This window comes from Macaca mulatta, chromosome 2 (genome assembly GCF_049350105.2).
Source record: "Macaca mulatta isolate MMU2019108-1 chromosome 2, T2T-MMU8v2.0, whole genome shotgun sequence".
NCBI lineage: Eukaryota > Metazoa > Chordata > Mammalia > Primates > Cercopithecidae > Macaca > Macaca mulatta.
This window is the reverse complement of record NC_133407.1, coordinates 94,528,824-94,551,140: the sequence shown is the minus strand read 5'-3', so window position 1 is coordinate 94,551,140 and position 22,317 is coordinate 94,528,824. Positions and strand designations below refer to the sequence as shown.

Genomic DNA, 22,317 nt, shown 5'->3' with positions numbered 1-22,317 from the left:
CAGAGGAGACCGTGTCAAGCAGTTGAGATTTGGGAGCCGAACCAAAGCCTCTTCAAAAAGCAGAGTGGATTGCATTTAAATTTGACTTCCATCTAAATGTTGCTAAGATATAAGAGAAGTCTCATTCGCCTTTGTCTTGTACTTGGGTGCTTTTTTTTTTTTTTTTTTTTTTTGACTAGTGTGTCCACTATCCCAATCAAAGAATTACAGTACACATCCCCAGAATCCATAAATGTGTTCCTGGCCCACTCTGTAATAGTTCAGTAGAATTACCATTAATTACATATACATTTTACCTATCCACAATATTCAAAAAACAACTTGGCATTTTTATACTTTACACACACAAAAAATACTGTTGATGTTCTATTGTATGCAGGAGCATATTTTGCTGGTTTGAAAGATTATGATGCATATAGTTTTCTAGCAATTTTCTTTGTTTCTTTTTATAGCATTGTCTTTGCTATACTCTTGCTGATGACTACTAGATTATAACTTATTTGTTTTTCTACTTGATAACAGTGATTCTGATTTCAGTTTTTCATTTGTTTTGCTTTTGTTCTTTTCCTCATGTAACATTGGTGAAGGATACAGGAATACGACACAAAGGTGGAATAAACATCAGTTTTGTGCGAAAAATAAAAGAAAATGAAGAGATAGAAAAATACATTCTATGCAAATAAAACCCCTCCAAAAAAGGCGGAGTAGCTATACTTACATAAAATGAATTTTAAGTCAAAAATTGTAAAAAGAGATAAAGATGGTCATTATATATGGTAAAGGGAGCAATTCAGCAAGGTGATACAACAATTGTAAATATCTATGCATCCAACACTGAACACCTAAATATTTAGGCAAATATTAATAGATCTAAAGGAAGAGATAGACTGGCAATACAATAATAATAGGCAATGTCACCACCTCACTTACAGCAAACAACATATCATTCAGACAGAAAATAAAAATATAACATTAGAGTGAAACTACACTCTAGACCAAGTGGCCCTGACATTTACAGAATATCTCATCCAATAGCTGCAGAATATGCATTTTCTCATCAGCATGTGGAACATTGTTATGAAACAAAATAAGGCTTAGAAAAGTTTTAAAAAATTCAAATAATAACAGTTATATTTTCTGATCACAGTAGAGCAAAACTAAACGTCAATAACAAAAGGAATTTTGGAAACTATACAAATACATGGAAAATAAACAACATGCTTGGAAATGACCAATGGGTCAATCAAAAAATTAATAAAGAAATTTAAAAACATTTTGAAACAAATGAAAATGGAAACAGAATATACAAATACCTATAGGATACAGCAAAAGTAGCCCTAGGAGGGAAGTTTACAGCAATAAACAAATACATAAAAAATAGAAGTATTTCAAATAAACAGCCTAATGATTTCCATTTCCTCAAGAATGGAAAAGCAAAAACAAATCAAATGAAAAATTATTAGAAGAAAAGAAACATGAAGATCAGAGCAGAAGTAAATGAAACGGAGATAAAAATACAAAAGATAAATGAACTCAATAGTTGTTTTTTGAAAAGATAAGTAAAATCACTAAACTTTTAGCTAGAAAGTGAGAATAATGGAGAGAAGATTCAAATGAATAAAATCAGAGATGATAAAAGAGACATTACAACTGATGCCACAGAAATATAAAGGATAATTAGAGACGATTACAAACAACTATATGGCAACAAGTTGGAACACCTAGAAGAAATGAATCACTTTCTGGACACATACAATCTACCAAGATAGAATCATGAAGAAAGAGAAAAATTGAGCAGATAAATAACAAGTAACAAGATTGAATCAGTAATAAAACATCTTTTAACAAAGAGAAATCCAGGACTAAACAGCTTCACTGCTAAATTCTACCAAACTTTTAGAAAACTAATTCCAATTCTTCTCAAGTTACTCCAAAAAATCGAAGGAGAGGGAATTCTTCAAAACTTACTCTGGGAGGCCAGTGTTACCCTGATAACAAAACCAGACAAAGACACAACAACCGCAAAACAACAACAACAACAACAACAACAACAAACCTATAGGCCAATATCTCTGGTGAACACCGATGTAAAAATTCTTAACAGAATACTAGCAAACCAAATCCAACAGCACATGAAAAAGATTATACACTATGATCAAGGGGGTTTTACCCCAAGGATGCAAGGCTGGTTTAACATATGCAAATCAATAGATGTGATACATCACTTCAACAGAATGGACAAAAGCTATATGATAATCTCGACAGATGCAAAAAAAGAATTTGATAAAATTCATTATTGTGTCACAATAAAAAGTCTCAAATTCGTTATAGAAAGAACATATCTCAAAACAATGCATACCATATATAATAAATCCATATATAACATCATACCAAATGGGAAAAAAGCCTTTTCTCTAAGATCTGGAACAACACAAGAATGCCCACTTTTACCACTTTTATTCAACACGGTGGTAGAAGTTCTAGCCAGAGCAGTTAGGCACGAGCAAGAAATAAAGGGCATCCAAATTGGAAAGGAGGAAGTCAAATTGTCTTGTTTGCAGAAAAGCCTAAAAATTCACCAAAAACTCTTACAACTAATAAACAAATTCAGTAAAGTTTCAAGATACAAAATCAGGGTGCAAAAATCAACAGCGTTTCGATACAGCAATGGCAAACGATCTGAAAAAGAAATTGGGAAAGCAATTCCATTTACAATAGCTACCAAACAAACAAAATTTCTAGGAATAAATTTAACTGAAGAGATGAAAGATCTCTACAATAAAAACTATAAAACACTTATGAAAAATTAAAGAGGACATGCAAAAAATGGAAAGATATTTCATGTTTATGGGTCAGAACAATTAATATTGTTAAAATGCCTATACGGTACAGATTCGCTGCAATCCCTATCAAAATTCCAATGACATTCTTTACAGAAAACAATTCTAGAATTTGTAAGGAACCACATATGACCCTGAATAGCCAAAGCTATTCTGAACAAAAAGAACAAAGCTGGAGACAGCACACTACCTGACTTCAAAATATATTACGAAGCTATAGTAACCAAAATCACATAGTACTGGAATAAAAACAGACACATACACCAGTGGAACAGAATAGAGGATCCAGAAATAAATCTATGCATTGACAGCCAACTGATTTTTGACAAATGTACCAAAATCACTCACTGTGGAAAAGATGGTCTCTTCAATAAATAATGCTAGGAAAACTGGATATCCATATGCAGTAGCACAAAAGTAGACCCCTGTCTTTCACCATATACAAAATTAGGCTAGAGTTGATTTTACATGTAAGACCTGAAACTATGGAACTATTAGAAGAGAACATTGGGGAAATGCTTCAGAACATAGGTCTGGGCAAATATTTTTTGAGTAAGACGATAAAAGCCCACAAAAGCAAAAATAGACAAGTAAGATTACATCAAGCTAAAAAGCTTCTGCACAGCAAAGGAAACAACAGGGCGAAGAGCCAATACACAGAATAGGAGAAAATATTTGCCAACTATCCATCTGACAAAGGATTAATATTTAAAATATATAAGAAACTTAACAACCAACAACCAACAGCCAACAACCCAACAGCAAAAAATCAAAATAATCCTATTAAAAATTTGCATGTAATCTGAATAGACATTTATCAAAAGAAGACATACAGTGGCCAACAGGTACGTGAAAAAATGCTTGACATCACCGATCATCAGAGAAATGCAAATCAAACCACAATAATCTATTATCTCATTCCAGTTAAAATGGCTGTTATCAAAAAGACAGAAAATAACAATTGCTGGTGAGGATGAAGAGAAAGGGAAACTCTTATACACTGATGGACGGGAATGTAAATTAGTACAGCCATTAAAAAAACAGTGAGGAGATTCCTCAAAAAAAACCTAAAAATAGAAGTACCATATAATTCAGTAATCCCACTACTGGGTATATCCAAATGATAGGAAATCAGTATATTGAAGAGATAGAAGAGATAGCTACACTCCTAAGTTTATTGCAGTATTATATCCCAGCTAAGATATGGAATCAACATAAGTGTCTATCAACAAATAAATGGATAAAGAAAAGGTGGTGTATATATATATATGTGTGTGTGTGTGTGTATATATATATATATATATATATATGCACAATGGAATATGATTTAGCCATAAAAAAAGAATGAAATTCTCTCATTTGCAGTTGTGGCAACATAGATGAACCTGGAGGATATTATGCTAAGTGAAAAAAGCCAGGCACAGAAAGAAAAATACCACATGTGCTCACTTATATGTGGGAGCTAAAAAAATTGATCTTATAGATGTAGAGGCTGGAATAATAGTTACTAGAGGCTGGGAAGGGAGGAGGAGTAAGGACAAGTTTATTAAGAGGTACAAAATTACAGTTAGATGGAAGAAATAAGTTCTAGTATTCTATATATAGCATAGTGGGGTGACCATAGTTAACAATAATTTGTTGTATATTTCAAAATAGCGAGAAGAGAGAAATTTGAACATTCTCAACACAAATGATAAATGTTTGAAGTAATGGATATCTTAATTATTCTGATTTGATCACTAAACATTGTATACATATATTGAATTATTACATGTACTCCATAAATGTGTACAATTATTATGTATCAATTAAAAATAAATTTTTAAAACCCCAAAACCGTAGTCATGATTATCTGTTATGCCAATTATATCTTGCTTCCTAGTAAAACCACCCCACAGTGTAATGGCTCACAAAAACATTATATTATTATTGCTCATATTTCTGTGGGTTGACTGTGCTCAGCTGGATGGTTCTTGCTTGGGATCTTTCATGTAATTACAGTCAGAGATCAACTAGAGTCTTCTGAAGTATTGACTGAGCTGTATGTACAAGATAATTCATTCAAACATTTAGTAGTGAGGGTGACCGTTGGGCAGAGCACCCGTGTGTGACCTCTTCACGTGACTTGAGCTTCCTCAGTTTATAGCAGCCTCAGGGAATTCAGGCTTTTTGTTGGTAGTGGTATATAATAGGAAAACTCCCAACTGTTTTCTCCTGTTATACTATCAACATAGAATATCTCTGGTCACCAAAATGTGGGAGTTTTCCTAAACCAAGCAGTTATCCCGTGGACACCAACTGAGTGCCCTAGGACTCAACTCAGTTTTGAAACCGTCTACCTGGAGATAACATTAGATCCCATAGGTTAATGGCTCAGTCTCACAAGACTGCCCCTACTTCAGATGCCAATCATAAGTAGTAGGTTCCCAGGTTACCCACAACTTCTGTCTGCCGTGCTTGCAAACTGGAGTTTTCCACAACCCCCTTCTTGGGTTTGAACATTTGCTAGAGTGACTCACAGAACTCAGGAAAGTGGTTTACTTACATTTACTGATTTGTTATAAAGAATACACCAAAAGATACAGGTTAACAGGCAGATGAAAGAAATGCACAGGGCAAGGTATTTAGAGAGGGGTGAGGAACTTCCATGCACTCTCTAAGTGCACTTTCCTCCCAGGACCTCCATATGTTCAGCCTCCTGGAAGTTCTCTGAGTGCTAAAGTTCTGGGATTTTTATGGAGGCTATATTATGTAGGCATAATTGACTGTTAACTCAATCTTCAGCCCCTCTCCCCATCCTAGATAATGAGGTGTGGGGCTGAAAGTTCAAGCTTCTAATCATGGGTTATTCCCATTAACCATGGGTTAGCACACATTCAGGAGCCCACCAAAAGGCACCAAAAAAAATGCTCCTAGCACCCACAAAATTCCAAGAGATTAGAAGCTCTGTGTCAAGAACTGGGGTCAAAGACCAAATATTAGAATGAATGCGTCCCTTAGCACCCTGATTACGCAGGAAAGTACAAGGGTTTAGAAGCTCGTGCCAGAGTGACCGGCGTCAGAGACCAAGTATGTATGCCATCTTATATCACAATGTCACAGGGCTCCAAGGGAGCAAGGCAGAAGCTACCAATCCTCTGAAAGCCTAGCCTTGAAGCTGGCCTAACTTTGCCTTTACTCTACTCTGTTGGTCAAATAAGTGACTAAGGTCAGCCCAGATTCAAGGGGAGGGGAAATAGATTCCACTTCTCAATGGAATGAGTAGCAAAAAGTTTGTACTTTAGTTTTCTGCACTTCCTCTCAAAAGATACCAGTATGTAGGACACCAGCATGATTTCTGGGCCCCCATGAATCAACAGAAACACTGTTAGAAGGCCATTGTATGGGCGGAGTTGAAAAGAGAGTAAAGTCAGGTGTGGTAGCATGTGCCTGTAGTCCCAGCTACGCACGAGTCTGAGGTGGGAGAATCACTTGGGGCCAGGAGTTCAGGGCTACAGCATACTGTGACTGTGCCTGTGAGTAGCTAGTGCACTCCAGCCTGGAAAACATAGCGAGACCCTGTCTGTAAAAATAAGTAAGTAATAAAAATAAAAAAGAGTAAAAATTATAATCTTTGTCCTTAGGAGGCTTAACACTTAATTAACCTGGAAGGAAGATAAATGCTATTTAGAATGAAATATCTTACTCTGCTTCCACATGTTAGATCAGGAGCATTAGTTAAGGCACCAGATATCTCAAAGACCACTGGATTTTTTTTTTAAGGCTTATTACATTATAAAATTTAGTAGAAATTTTGAGACGGAAAAGAAGACCTGTTTAGGTCCAATATTGCTTTGCATTAAGAATTAATGGTAATTGTGGATTTTGGGTAGCAGCAGGCAGGTGCTATAACTAAGAAAAAAAGAAAGAAATGAAGAAAATAACTCAGAAAAGAATTATTGGCATGATGGAAGCAGACAAGGGTCTTGAGGAACTGAGAAGTAATCCTAAAATTTGCTTAGGATGACATAATTACTTATTATCCAGTAAACAAGATTTAACTCCCCTCAATACAGAATTAAATACACAGTGTTTATAAAATCCAAACTCATAGTATTGACATTTTTGCATAAAAATCTGTGCTGGTTATTAATTCAGGCATTTATAGTTTGTTTAAGAAAATTTGGCTTCTTAGAGCAAATGACAGACTTATGATTCAACTTTTAAATGTGGAATTAAGTAATTGGCTTAGATTTGAGGTTTTTAAGTTAAATTTATTTGTTACATTTATATGATTTATTTAAACGTTTTGGAAAAGCTTATTGAGTCAAAAAAGCTATAATTAAAGGAAAATTGAATATATTGAATTAGTAAATATAATTAAGAATATTTTAAGGTATTTAATCCATTTTGTAGGTAGGACAAAATATTAATTTAAGGCCCTTAAAATGTTTGCTAAAATATATTAGGCTTATAAGTTTTATGTGGCAAATGTAAAATCTTAAGGAAGTTTTGATTTTGTAACCATAGTGAATTGAAGATTAATTTTTAAACCAAAGTAAACCACTGAAGAGTAGTAGCTGTGCACAAAAACTACTCTCAAGTACATGAAAATAACTCAAGTTAATGATATTCATTCTTAGAGTAGAAAATTCTGATATATGGAATATCCACTTATCAATAGGCTGGTTTTCAGATATTTTGAATTGCGATGTCTGAGTAGGAGCCAAATTGGTTGGCCTTTTACATATCATTTAACTGCTCTCTCCTGTTCTTTTGATTCTTTGATAATTCCCTGGATGATGACATTTTCCCAAGTAATGAGTGGTGCTGCTGAATATGTCAACTTTTGTAAATTAGGCTTTCCAATACCCATGAGCAAAACATTACACTCTTGTTTGCTCCCTTCTCAGAAGTAGCTGAGCAGACTGAGTTTAAAGCTTATCTGAACGAGGAACAAAGCCTGGAAAGTTTTACGGTAAAGGGATGTGTTCAAAAACTTGGGAACTAGTGAAGATGAGGGATTATAATAAAAGTCTGCATATAACCTTAACTACAGTGTTCACTAAGAAAATCATTATAGCAACATAGGTTGGTGTGTTTATAGCTATTTTTTTAAAAAAACAAAAGATTAAAAAAGAAAGGAGAAGGGGAAGTGGATGAGACATTCCTGTGATTGTAAAGCCTAAAACAGTAGACTTCAAAGCTTCTGAAGAAACCATTCTTGTAATCCACTGCTTAATTCTCCCTAAGTAGCGACTGGCAAGGTAGATCGGAATGGCTTAAATATTTACTAGGATTCCCAGTAGGAAACTTAAGCAGATGAAATGACCATTGAAATAAATGGGAGTAAAGCTTTTAATTTCCCCACTATTTTTGGTAAAAAAAAAAAAAAAAAAAAAAAAATTCTTGTTTTGAAGAGTTAACAAAAATTCTTATGAATACTGATCAAATATTTGCAGGCCCCACTTTAGATAAAATGATCAGTGACATAAGTGGGAGTAACTTTTATTTTCCCACTATTTTTAGTAAACAAAATCCTTGTTTTAAAGAGTTCACAAAAATTCTTAAGAATACTGATCAAATATTTGCAGGCCCCACTGTGTGCAGGATTCTGCCTGGAGTTTCAGGGACAGAGTGAGATGAATGGTATTACAGTTAGAAGCAGCTGGTATTCAGTTGGTCTGTTCCTTGCTCAGCTCTTTGCAGCTACAGCCTTGGTCTAACCTACTTGTTTAGCTCTTCTTAACAAGGACAGGGAGGATCTTTGGAGCCTGCTGTTGTTGACTTGGTGTGAGGCACAAACTGAGCTCCATAGAAGTCTTCTGCCTCTGTTGCGTGGACTGAGCCATACAATCAGCATGGATTTTTCTTCCTGTTGGAGCCTTTCACGGGACTGAACCCCAGCCTGCTAATCTGGGGGCTATTGCTCTGCTCAGCTATTTCCGGCTTCTTCTCCATGAGTCCTGTCTCTCTTACTTTGGCCTCAGATAGTGGATAGGGAGGGGTTGAGGAGAGAGAAGAGGGTATGCATGCTGGGACTATAAGGCTGTAGCCAGCCCAACTTTAGACTAACGCACTGCCTGACACTTTTTTGTTTCAGCCCACACGCATCCAGCACTTGTGAACACCACGGTCTGCCGGGGCCCCAGGTGGCCCTGTCCAGCCCTCTCTATCCCTGCAGTATCCTATCCTTAGCTGTCTTTCTCTTTCCTGTGCCACACAGGCATGGTTCCTCTTCTCATTAGTTAACATTCGTGGGAGTTTTGCCTGATTTGGCTAATATCATGCTAGGCTTGGGAAACTATTTGTGACCAAAAAATATTTAACTAAAAAATATTTATTTTTATTTGCTTTTGAATATTTTCAAATATTGAAAAATAATTTTTAAAAATAAAAAATAATTTTACTTACTTTTAAATAGCATTTTGTAATTTTGTACCGTTCCATTACATACTCCTAATTTTTAGATCATATAAATGATGGTTACCTGATTCTTTGATATTCAAATTTTCATAGAGATAAAACACAGTGAGGAGGGTTTGCAGCAACTGAATTTACCCAACAGGATTTCGCTTATATTTATAAAGATATTAAACATTGTACAACTATGTAATCACTGGTGTTTAATAAGCCAGTGTGTAACCCAGTATATAATACTTGAGGGAATTGAGCAACTTTTAGAAGTTACATCAATTCGATAAAAATGCGTTATTCTAATAAGCATGTTACAGAAAGTAAACTATAAAAAGCCAGGATAAATATGAAAAAAATAATCAAACAGGCTAGTAATCCAACAAATATAAATCATAAAAATGAGGTATTTTAAATCTATCAGATTGGCAAAGATATGAAATAATGCAAGGGTGTCAATTATAAACTGCCTATATATGCGCTTGTACAACATTTCTGAAGAGTGATTTGGCAACAGATATTAGGAACCTTAAAATATGGATATCCTGGCCAGGCACGGTGCCTCACGCCTGTAATCCCGGCACTCTGGGAGGCCGAGGCGAGTGAATCACCTGAGGTCGGGTATGGGAGACCAGCCTGACCAACATGGTGAAAACCCGTCTCTACCAAAAATAATACAAAAAAATTAGCAGGGCGTGGTGGTGCGTGTCTGTAATCCCAGATACTCGGGAGACTGAGACATGAGAATCCTTGAACCCAGGAGGCGGAGGTTGCAGTGAGCCGAGATTGCGCCATTGCACTGTAGCCTGGGCAACAGAGTGAGACTCCAGTGGCTCACGCCTGTAATCCCAGCACTTTGGGAGGCCGAGGTGGGCAGATCACGAGATCAAGAGCTCGGGACCATCCTGGCCAACATAGTGAAACCCCGTCTCTACCAAAAATACCAAAATTAGCCTGGCGTGGTGGCATGCACCTGTAGTCCAGCTACTCTGGAGGCTGAGGCAGGAAAATCGCTTGAACCCAGGAGACAGAGCTTGCAGTGAGCCGAGATCTCACCACTGCACTCTAGCCTGGTGACATTGCGAGACTCCGTCTAAAAAATAAATAAATAAATAAATAAAAGGCGTATCCTTGATGCAACAATTCTACTTCTAGGAATTCATTCTAAGAAATCGTTAAGTATGCATATAAAGGATGTTCACTGTAACATTCTGTATAACGTTAAAAAAAAGTGAGCAACATAAATAGCCCAAAATAGGAGCTTAATTAAATAAATAATAATGCAGTCATTATAAAGGATATTGTAGAAAAACAGTTAATGACATAGGTTGATTTTATGATATATTTTGAATAAAAAAGTCCCAAAACATTATGTCCCATATTATTCTATTTTAATTATGTGTGCATGATATACTTATGAATTAAACACCAGAAGTATATAGGCCAACATATTAATAATGACTGTCACTGAGTGGTTTGATTATAGGATGTTTAATCCTTCTTTTCACTTATTTTTATACTCTAAATCTTCCCATCGCCTTTGTAAATAATAAAGTTTAAAAATCAATAAAAATAGAGAAAAAAGGAATTATACTAATGATTACCTGTGTGATTTAAGGCAGAAGTTCTGAAAATTTTTGGTCTCAGGACCCTTTTACACTCGTAAAAATTATTAAGGATTCCAAAGAGGTTTTATTTATGTAGGTTCCATATATTTATATTTACAGTACTAGAAATTTAAAGTAAGAAATTTTTTTTTTTTTGAAACGGAGTCTCACTCTGTCGCCCAGGCTGGAGTGCAGTGGCCGGATCTCAGCTCACTGCAAGCTCCGCCTCCCGGGTTTACGCCATTCTCCTGCCTCAGCCTCCCAAGTAGCTGGGACTACAGGCGCCCGCCACCTCGCCCGGCTAGTTTTTTGTATTTTTAAGTAGAGACGGGGTTTCACCGTGTTAGCCAGGATGGTCTCGATCTCCTGACCTTGTGATCCGTAATTTATAAAATGTTTGTTTACTAATTCATTAAAAATAGTAATAAACTAATTACATGTAAACTTTTTTATTTTATTTCATTTTATGTTTTTTGAGGAATCTTGCTCTGTCGCCCAGGCTGGAGTGCAGTGCCACAGTCTCGGCTCACTGCAACCTCCACCTTCCGGGTCCAAGCGGTTCTCCTGCCTCAGCTTCCCTAGCAGTGCATGTAACATATTTTTGTAAAAAGTAACTATACTTTTCTAAAACAAAAACATTTAGTCAGAAGGGTTACATTGTTCTACATTTTTGCAAATCTCTTTAATGCCTGACTTCACAGAAAGAAGCTAGATTCTCATATCTGCATTCAATCTCCTGTGGCATGATATACCATGCAGCCTCTGGAAAACTTCACTGTGCATTCATGCCAGAATGAGAATAAAAAGGCAAGTCATATTTTTTATTGTTATGAACATATTATTATTTTGAAAATAATATCTATACAAAAATTGTTTTGACTTCGTGGACCCCCTGAGAGGGTCTCAGAACCTTTGGGGATCACCAGACAGCAGCTTTAAGAATGACCTGTTTAAGGTATTGCAGCTGGGTGGTATGAAGAAATTAATCATCATAAAAAGAGTACACTATCAAATATTCGCTGTGTGCCAAGAACTATGCTGAGAGTTTTAAGTATGTGATTTTGTTTAATCCTGTCCACAATCGTAAGAGCTAATTACCGTGATTACCCCCATTTTGTAAATGAGGAAGCTGAGGCAGAAAGAAGTCAAGCAACTTAATGACACTCTCCAGGGTGTTTGTCCCCATTGCTGGTTCTTTAGACCACTCCCTACCTACAGTTCTTCTCTGTTCTCATCTCACGCCATCCTGCAAAAAGATGGCCACGTGCTGGACAGCTCTGTATGCTGCCCCACTGCCGTGCTTTACAGTGTCTGGCTGTGCATGCAGGTAGGCTTATTTATCAGAAAGAACCCAATCTCACATGCCATAGAACATAAGAAGGCAACATTTGGAGGATGTTGGAAAACATACTTTTAGAATGTAATGCATTGTCACCTTTTAGATCATAAGATCAATCTCTCTTCTCTTGGCCTCCCTGCTGTCTGCTTTCCTTTTATCCTCCACCCCTCCTGTCGCTTCCCAGTATCCTGGTTGCAGGCATCCTGCCCCTGCTCTTGTGTCAGGCTACGCCAGTGAGAACTGTTCGCGCTACAGAATTTATGCATGGTGGAGAACAGAAGTGAGCTCTTAAGTTTTTCAGAATGGAGCACCCACCACAAAAGCAAACCTCTTGCTTGCTAATTTTAAACCACTTTCCTAAAAGCACGAGCCTAATGTGTTCAAAAGCAAAATTTACTTTAAAATTAACAAAGTTCAAAAGATTATTTTAATATTTGAAATAATTCTTGCCTGCTATACTTTATCTGTCATCTGTATTTCCAAGAAACTTTACTTTTAAATCATCTTTTAAAAATATGCAGTTATTGCTCCTTTTTATGACTGAGAGTATATGGAAAAGTTGGCGATACATCTGCAAAACCTTTCCTGTGCCTATAATAAAACATATGGTTTAGACCTCTGTTCTCTCCCCCTCTACCTCTAGTTTTAGTCACCTAGAAATAAGCTTCTCTATTTGTCCAAATTACCAAGTAATTACCTTCTCTGTTCTCCTCGAAAGCCTGATTTAGTTACAATATATTTATATCTTTTTTTTTTTTCCTGAGGATATTAACCTTAGACTTTAGGAAGAATGCTTCTAATCTTCCCCTGCTTATACACACATGCTTTAGGAGGGCAAGAAAAGTGTTTTACTCAGATTTATAACACTTGTGGCTAGAGGGACCTGGCATGTAGTAATATACTCAATAAAAACATGTTGAGTTAACCCTAATAGAAATAATTCTTAAAATTCCTTTCTTCTTTTCTTCCTTCCTTCTTTCCTTCTTTTCATCATGCAATAAACATTTATTGAATTCCTCTTATGAGCCAGACACCATGTTAAGTAAGTCCCAAGTTTGTAGATATTATCAACTCTGACCTCAAGAAGCATAGAATGAGCAAAATCATCCAGTCGGAGAGGTAGGTAGTGTTCCCACCTTTCAGGTTTTCAAGACAATTTGGGGAGGTTTTATTAAGGTTGTATCCTGAGCACGCATCTCTCTTGTTGCCAAAAAACAAAAAACAACAACAACAACAAAAAACATGCCACAGAGAGAAACAGTATTTCAGACTGAAACGTCAGTAACTATGCTGATTTATTTTTATTATCAAGAAAATGGTAATAGCAGACCATAAATCTTGAGGATTCCTCAATATTAAAACAAACAACAACAACAAAAAACCAACCCACCAAACAAAATGACTATATAGGATAAAATTATGGGAGAAATAACCTGTAGAAGATATGGCCCAAAACTTGAACAAAAGAGTAGAGGCATACGTTGGAGATATTGCGGGTTTAGTTCCAGACCATTGCAATAAAACAAATACCAAAGTAAAGTCAGTTGCACACGTTTTTTTGGTTTCTCAGCACATATAAAATTTACTTTTACATTGCACTATAGTCTATTAAGTGTGCAATAGCATTATGTCTAAAAAAAGTACGTACTTTAATTTACAAAGACCTTATTGCTAGAAAAAAAAAAGCTAACGATTGTCTGAGCCTTCAGTGAATCACAATCTTTTATTGGTGGCCTAGCTTTCAACCTCTCTCACCTTTTGACATGTCTACCTCACAGTTTTTTATTTAAAGTGAGAGATGTGCAACCCTTTCTTCACATGAAGACATAGAGGCCATTGGCCTAATTTCAATTTTGTTTTATCTCAGGGAATTGGGAGGGCCAAGAAAAGGGACAGATGGGGGAACCATTAGTTGGTGGAGCTGTCAGAATGCATACAACATTTACCTATTAAGTTCACTGTCTTATAAAAGCATGGTTCGTGGCACTCCAAAACAACTACAGTAGTAACATCAGAGATCCCTGATAACAGATCCACATACTAGACATGATAATGAAAACATCTGAAATATTGCAAGGATTACCAAAAGTGACACAGATACGAAGTGAGTACATACTCTTGGAAAAATAGTGCCAATATATTTGCTCGATGCAGGGTCGCCACCAACTTTCAATTTATAAAAAATGCAGTGTTTGCAAAGCACAACAAAGCAAAACACACTAAAAAGAAGTATGTCTGGACTTATCCCTAGGTAGAAACAATTCCGGGGAAGCCCAAGCTCAGAGTCAGTGATTACAAGGAGAAGGAAGGGTCCGCAGACACACATCAGAATGTGTAATTGGCAGCCCCACTGTTGTGACAGGGCAGTCCCTGCCTCTGGTCTCTCCAACCTATGTATGCTAAAGTAGGCAGTGGCTGAACTGGCCCACAGGCCAAGGTGAGGGGGCTCTGGGGCCAGAGGGGCAGAATATTGCCCAAGGCATTTACTTCTCTCCCCCTAGGAAGGATGTGGAGACTCTATACCAAGACATAAAATATTACCTGACAGTACATTCTATCTTTCCTCCATCATCACTGAAGCTGGTTTAGAGTAAACACAGAAAACAGATAAACAGGAATTTTTAAAGATTAGCCCACATTCTTGGAGTAAGAGAACAAACAGAAGAAAAATTTAAAATAAGGACAATTAATATTAGAGAGTTCCAAGGAATTATTGCATCTACCAACAATAAATAATGAGAGATTTTGGAGATTAAATATTTGTTACACAAGATCAATATCCTCAATATACGACGGATTCTTATAAATCAATAAAAAGGCCAATAATATAATAGAAAAGTAGGCAAAAGCAGGAAGATATAAGGGATTCTTAAATATTTGAAAATATACCCAACTTCATTCATACTATGAAAAATGCAAACTAAAAGTACAATTAGATAACACTTTTCATCTATAAGATTAAAAAGTTTGAATGCTTTGATAACACATTGATTTGGTGAGAGAATGAGAAAATAAGCCTCCTAAATGCTACTGGTGAGAGTAAGATCAGTAAAGTCTATATGAAGAGCAGTGAGAGAAGTCAAGCAACACATATCAGGTTATACAGTGGCCTTGACCCAGCAATCATGCATCTGGGAAGTGACCTTACAAATATGTACGTACGTAAATGAAATTTCACTTGTTTATATACAAGGAAATTAATTGCATACTTTTTCGTATTAGCACAATACTGAAAACAATCCAAATATCTATCAATAAGAAACTGGTTGAGTAAATTATAGAACATCCATATAAAGAAAAACTGTGCATTAAGAAGATAGCACAATTCTACATATGGGAATTTATCCTATAGATATTCTTGCACGTAAGTGATTTATTTGAACAGATATACTTGTGAAGTGAGTAAAATAACATATAAAAAAGGTATTTATTGAAGCATCTTTGTAATTGCAAAAAGTTAGACAAAAACCAAATGTTTATTAACAGCAGAATGATTAAATAAAGTATTGTACACTCAAATGATGAAGTGCCACACCATTGTAAAAATGACTGTAGAAACTAGATGGGTAAAATATTGAAAGTTCTCTGCAAATATATTGTTATGTGAAAAGGCAAGTATATACAGTTGACCCTTGAACAGCATGAAAGTTAGAGATACCAACTCCTTACACAGGTGAAAAACCACAACTAACTTTTGTGTGTGTGTGTGTGTGTGTGTTTAAATTATTTTATTTTTTATTTTCAGCTGGGTGTGGTGGCTCACGCCTGTAATCCCAGCAGTTTGAGAGGCCAAGGCAGGTGGATCACCTGAGGACAGGAGTTTGAGACCAGGCTGGCCAACATGGCAAAACCTCATCTTTACTAAAAATACAAAAAAAAAAAAAAAAAAAAAATTAGCTGGACGTGGTGGTACGTGCTATAATCCCAGCTACTTGGGAGACTGAAGCAGGAGAATTGCTTGAATCCGGGATGCAGAGGTTGCAGTGAGCCAAGATTGTGACATTGTACTCCAGCCTAGGTGAAGGAGTGAGACATTGTCTAAAAAAAATATATATATACACACACACACACACACACACATACACAAAGTGAGACTTTGTCCAAAAAAAATTATATATATATATATATATATATATTCAGTTCAGGGATACATGTGCAAGTTTGTTATATAGGTAAATTATGTGTAGTGGGAGTTTGTTGTACAGATTATTTTATCACCCAGTTAATGTAAATGTCCAATAGGTATTTTTTCCGTCCTCACCCTTCTCCCACTCTCCATCCTCAAGTAGGCCTGTGTCTGTTGTCTCCTTCTTTGTGTTCGTATGTACTCAGTGTTTAGCTCCCACTTGTAAGTGAGAACATGCGATTTTTGATTTTCTGTTCCCCACGTATAACGTTTGGCTCCCCCAAGACTTAACAACTAATGGCGTACTCTTGACCAGAAGCCTTACCAATCCTATCAACAATCAATTAAAACATATGTTTTGTATGTTAAATACTGTATCCTTACCAAAAAAAAACAGAGAAAAAAATGTTATCAAGAAAATCATCAGGAAGGGAAGACACATTTACAGTACTGTATTATATTCATTGATATTGTACTGACATGGCGGGCAACTATAGTTGCAAACTTCAATCTACAGTTCATATCTGCTGATTTTTTTTTCCTTGCAATATCATGACTTTTGTCTGCTTTTTGGGAGCACTCCCAGCATCACCAGTGGCACTTTGTATGAGTCCCATAGTGTTATTCAAAGTTTACAGTATTGCACTAAATATGACAAATATCTGAGAACTGGGAGAGATCACTTTTTATTGCAATATGCTATTTAGTGGAGAGAGGAACTACTCAAGTGGAGATGATGAGCATCCCACAGCACACAATATTTGAAATAAACACTAATAACTAGTAACTCACCACAATAGCAATGGGAGGTAGCAATGAAATTATAACAGTAGTACAGTATTCACTACAGTTAACTTTATGCAGTTATGATTTAACACTGCATCTTTATATTTGTTCACATTTCTCTGGACTACAAATGGTTCCATGTACGGTCTGTGTTTGTGGATAGAAGTTCTGATAAATTTCAACTTAATAGACCTGTGTACGCTTCATGATAGTTAATAATAAAATACATTAGTATCTATGTATATTTTATACATTCACCACTTACCTTTTTCATAATTTTTCACTATTTATAGGCTATGTGATTTGTCTGCAAGTCTCTGAATTGTCACAAATTTTTTAAAAACTTTCTTAGATATTTACTGAAACAGATTTGCACGTTTAAGTGAACCCACACAGTTCTAATCTATGTTGTTCAAAGAGCAACTATATTATATTATCTTTTGTGAGTAAGGAGGAGGAAAACATGTACATTTTTATTGTACTTGTACAGAAAAACTCTGGGACAATAGAAAAATGCAAGAAAATGAAAATAGCGATTTCCTAGTTTGATGCTGGAAAGTGGGCAAACAGAGAGTAGAAGCTAGAGTTTTCACTGCGTGTCTTAATTTTTTTAAAAAAAGACATATGGATGTCTTACTTCTTTAATAAATATATTTCCTTTTAAAACAGTTTTTTTTTAAAAAAAGCAAAAGACAATCAGACCAAAAAAGGGGTTTCCTATGTTTATATTAAAAGATGCCCAAAATATATTGCTGAGAACAAAAGCAAAATATATACATAAAACACAAAACACACAGAACAGTGTATAGAATATGATACCATTGTCTTAAAAAAAAAAAAAGCTTGACTACGAGGCTATAAATGCACAAACTATCTCTGTGAGAACACACAAGAAATATTTACTAGTAGTCACTTCTGGGGAAGTGAGCTGAAAGGCTAGGGGACAGAGATGGAAGAGAGACAGATTTGATTGTATTCCTCTTTGTACCTTTTAATTTTTTTCTTATGTGGTGTATTATCAATTTAAAAAATAATTTTTCAAAATTGAGGACACAATAAAAAACTTAATGATCCTAATAGCATCATGAAAGTATGTTAAGGGTTCTCACTTATAATTAAATTTTGCCACTGATAGAAAATACACATTAAGTATATATGTTAGAAGTATAAGGGAAAGGCTGGAAAAGTTGAAATAGAGCACATAATCTTTGAACCATGTAGAAAAGCCAGTAGAACAAATCTTTCTATCTCCAAATTAATAAAATAATTCTACAACAGCTTTAATCAATACAACAATATGGAGAAAAATTCAATCTATAACAAAACAAGACAAGCAAAATTTAAATTACTATGGCAAGAAGAAGTTTACACATAAGAAATTATAATAAATGTATTCCTATTACTTTGACTCTCAGTTTGGGTTAAAAAAATCCAACTATATTTTATTGATAACAGATATGCAAAATAAATTACTTAGAAAAATTTAAAAGTCAAGAAATACATACCAGGTTAACACTAATGAAAAATAAAGTTTAAGTATTTTTAAATTAACCTAAGACAAAACAGAAGTCAGGTAAAAAAGCCAAAGTGACAAAGAGGGATATTTCACACTGAGGAAAGGAAAAAAATCTCCAACAATATATAACAGTCATGGACATTTTGTACCTAACTGTATAGCTTTAAAGGAGGTAAATCAAGAACAGCTAAAAATGAAAAGAAAAAAGTCATGAATGTTCCATTACAGTAGCAGACAGTGCCCTAGAAAATAACAGAACAATTAGCTAAAAACAAGAAAGGCTCTAGAGTTTTAAATAACACCGTTAACATGTTTAATGTTTAACTTTGTATCCAAAAAGGAATGAATATACTGTCTTGTGAAACATAAATAGCATAAAAAATTAACCATGTACTGTTGGTCTATGAAGAAAATCTCAATTAATTGCAGAAAGCAGAAATCATATAGACCATATTATCAGATTATAAAGCAATAAAAGGATAATCTAATTAAGAAGAGCCAAAAAATCACCTATTCATTCAGAAAATATAAACTGCTCTTCAAAGTCAATTAAAAGAAAATAGAAGACTTGAACATTTCACTGGGATTGCAGAATTGACTTCATTGCTCTAGTACATTGTGCAGTCAAGACGATTTAAAGCATGTTCAAGACAGCTGTGGTTTCAAAAGCGTACTGCCAAACTTCAGCCTTCGTTGTGGCTGTACACTTGCTGAAAATGTCAGAGAATGAGGCACTGAAAACTTTGTCATATCTGGAATAGTTGTCCCCAAACATTATTTTAAATTAAATTGTTGAAATAATGAGAATGGTTTTTAAAAAGTTTACAGAGATACAAATGTGTCTACATTTACGTTTGGAGGAATTAAAAGTTAAAATATAAGCCTTATTCTTCTATATCCCCCTTCCCAAAGTTAGAGATAAGTGCATATCCATCTTAGGAAATAATTGAATAAAGGTAAATTCTCTAAGTTGATAACAACAACTTACCACATCTTTTCCCTGATAAATGGCACTGCCGCTTAACTGGAATATTCTCCAGAAATGCTAGAACAGGGATTCAGTAAAACAGTTCACCACTGCTTAATGACAATGCTATAGATACATGGCAAAGCTGGACGTCAGAGAAAGAGACTCATCAGTGGCCAGCACAGCTTTGGGAATCTTAGATCTGGAGGGGACCTTATAGACCTAGTCACTACCACCATCACTAATTTTACCATGAGAAGACTAGAATTTGGGTCTTCCCTTTCCCAGACAGTATTTCTACTACATTCTGAACAATAAAAGTGAGTCAAGGATCACCTAATAAAAATATTCTGGGCCGGGCGCGGTGGCTCACGCCTGTAATCCCAGCACTTTGGGAGGCAGAGGCGGGCGGATCACGAGGTCAGGAGAAAGAGACCATCCTGGCCAACACGATGAAACCCCGTCTCTACTTAAAAAAATATATAAAAAATTAGCCGGGCGAGGTTGCTGGCGCCTGTAGTCCCAGCTACTCGGGAGGCTGAGCCAGGAGAATGGCGTGAACTCGGGAGGCGGAGCTTGCAGTGAGCCGAGATCGCGCCACTGCACTCCAGCCTGGGCCACAGAGCGAGACTCCGTCTCAAAAAAAAAAAAAAATCTGAGATGTTTTATTGCTTAGAGGTATATGTCTTTAAAAGTAAATCAGAAAATAAAATGTATCTATTTCTCAGACAATGTGCACTTTGTGAACTCTGGAAATCAGGAATATTGTATAATTGGCACCTTTCCTGAATTCAACCAGTCAGGGCCAGTTAAAGGGATTCGCCGGTGTTAACTTTTCAAGCAGTAAAGAATTCACGATGTGAAAATGCATATGGCAAGCTAAGGCAAAGAAAGTAGCCTTTCTTTCCTGATACAGCCCCAGGGCTTGGACAGAACATTTGTGATCTCCCTTGCTTATCTGATTACAAAGCATGTAAAAGAAGAGGAACATCTAACTGCAGGGGAAATTTCAGCTACTCAGGGAAGGAGTTGGTAACATAACAGTTGTGAATGAACACATACACTTAAAAAAAATTAAATTTCTTTTTTTAAAGATAGTGAAGTCTTCTTCCCGAGGCACCCTGCCGCATGAGATTGCAAGAAGACACACATAGAAGAAGGTGAATTTTAACTTTATATATATTTTATTGTTGCAATAATACAGACTACAAGAAATTAGCTTATTAAGTAAAATCTACCTTCATTCTTAATTTTACTGTACTTGTTTCTCTCTGAAACCTTCTAATCAGGTCCTCTATGGGACAGCAGAGAATACTAGGAAAGAATTATTTAACAGTTTTCTTTATATTTAAAAACAAATCTTAGGGTTTTTTTTTTTTAAAGCTAATGGGAAAGTGGACTTCTGCTAGTTTTAATTTTTTTCTTTTGAAAGAGTTCATTCCGTATAAATTGTTCAACCAATGAAAATTGCTAGACAACAGAAATTCCCATCTTTTTTTCTCTTATTATATCACAAAATGAACTCTTCAACAAATTATGGGTACTTTTGAATGCAATATAGAGACATATTTTCCACAGTATCAAACTAATTAATTAAGATCTTATAGACACAATTTAAAACATTCTACCTTTAGTTCTCATTCTTCTATAAACAAGCACACAGTTATAAAAGTTATATTTTACATTGCTTTCTTTCAAAGTGAATTGGTTTAAGTCAATTTCTACAAAGGTAGGGAAGAGAGAAAAAGTGATATTTTTAAGTAGGCCATTTTAGAATGAAAATTCACAAGACTTGGAGATTAAAGATTTTGGTATTAAATTCTGGTTTGTCCACCATGTATGTAATTTAGATCAAGCTACTTACATCAATTTCCTCAATTAAAAATGGGAGTAATAATACTTAATTCATTAGGTTGTTGTAAGGGTCAGAGGAATCTACTGAACTGAGAGTTTCTTGAAAGTTGGCATCACATTTTGCTCATCTTATTCTTTTTCTTTCTATGTTTATTAATCATTGTTCCTTAGTCAACTCTTCTATAAGGTATGACTAGATTGTTAGGGACTAAAATATTAATTTTGATGTACTTTTCCTCTGAAGTCTTCTAAGCACATCTGTTGTGATTTTACCAGTTTACTGTTTGCCTACTAGACATAATGAAAATTCATATAAACACATGACCTAATATTCAAGTTAGTGACCCTTGCTAGTGAAGACATTCTCAATCTGCATCTATTTTCCAGTTACTTTTCTAACTTCACCTTCTACCACTCTGCTCTGTGCTCGTTCTGCTCCAGACAGATAGGCCTTCCTGGTGTGTCCCTGGGCTATTGCACCTGCTGTCTTGAATACCCTTTTCCTAAATACCCACATGACTTGCCCCTTTAATACCTCCTCTTCAGCGTAGGTCTCGTCAGTGGGGCCTGCTCTTACGCTCTTGCATGCTGTATATCCTATTTGTCCTATTGATGTTTTTCCATAGTATTGTTACTGAAACAAAATTCACATAATTTATTTGTCTTTTGTTTTGTTTGCTTGCTTATTATCTGCCTTCTTTCACTAGAATGAAGCTTTGATAGGCTAGGCGCTTTGTTTTGTTCATGTAGTTGATCCTCAATAAATATTTGCTCAAAGAATGGTTAAATGATTGAACAAATGACTTATTGCACGTAGAGAGGATTTCAAAATACTTCCTTCTATTCTCCTGATCAAGAGAGGACTCACTAACACAGTTCTAGGGCAGAA

The 22,317-nt window shown here is 35.6% G+C and overlaps 1 protein-coding gene across 6 annotated transcripts in view; it reads left to right on the top strand.

Moving 5' to 3' along the window:
* Positions 1 to 22,317, top strand: part of LOC144339055 (uncharacterized) — a 293,212-nt gene that overhangs the window by 186,890 nt on the left and 84,005 nt on the right. The window lies entirely within an intron of this gene.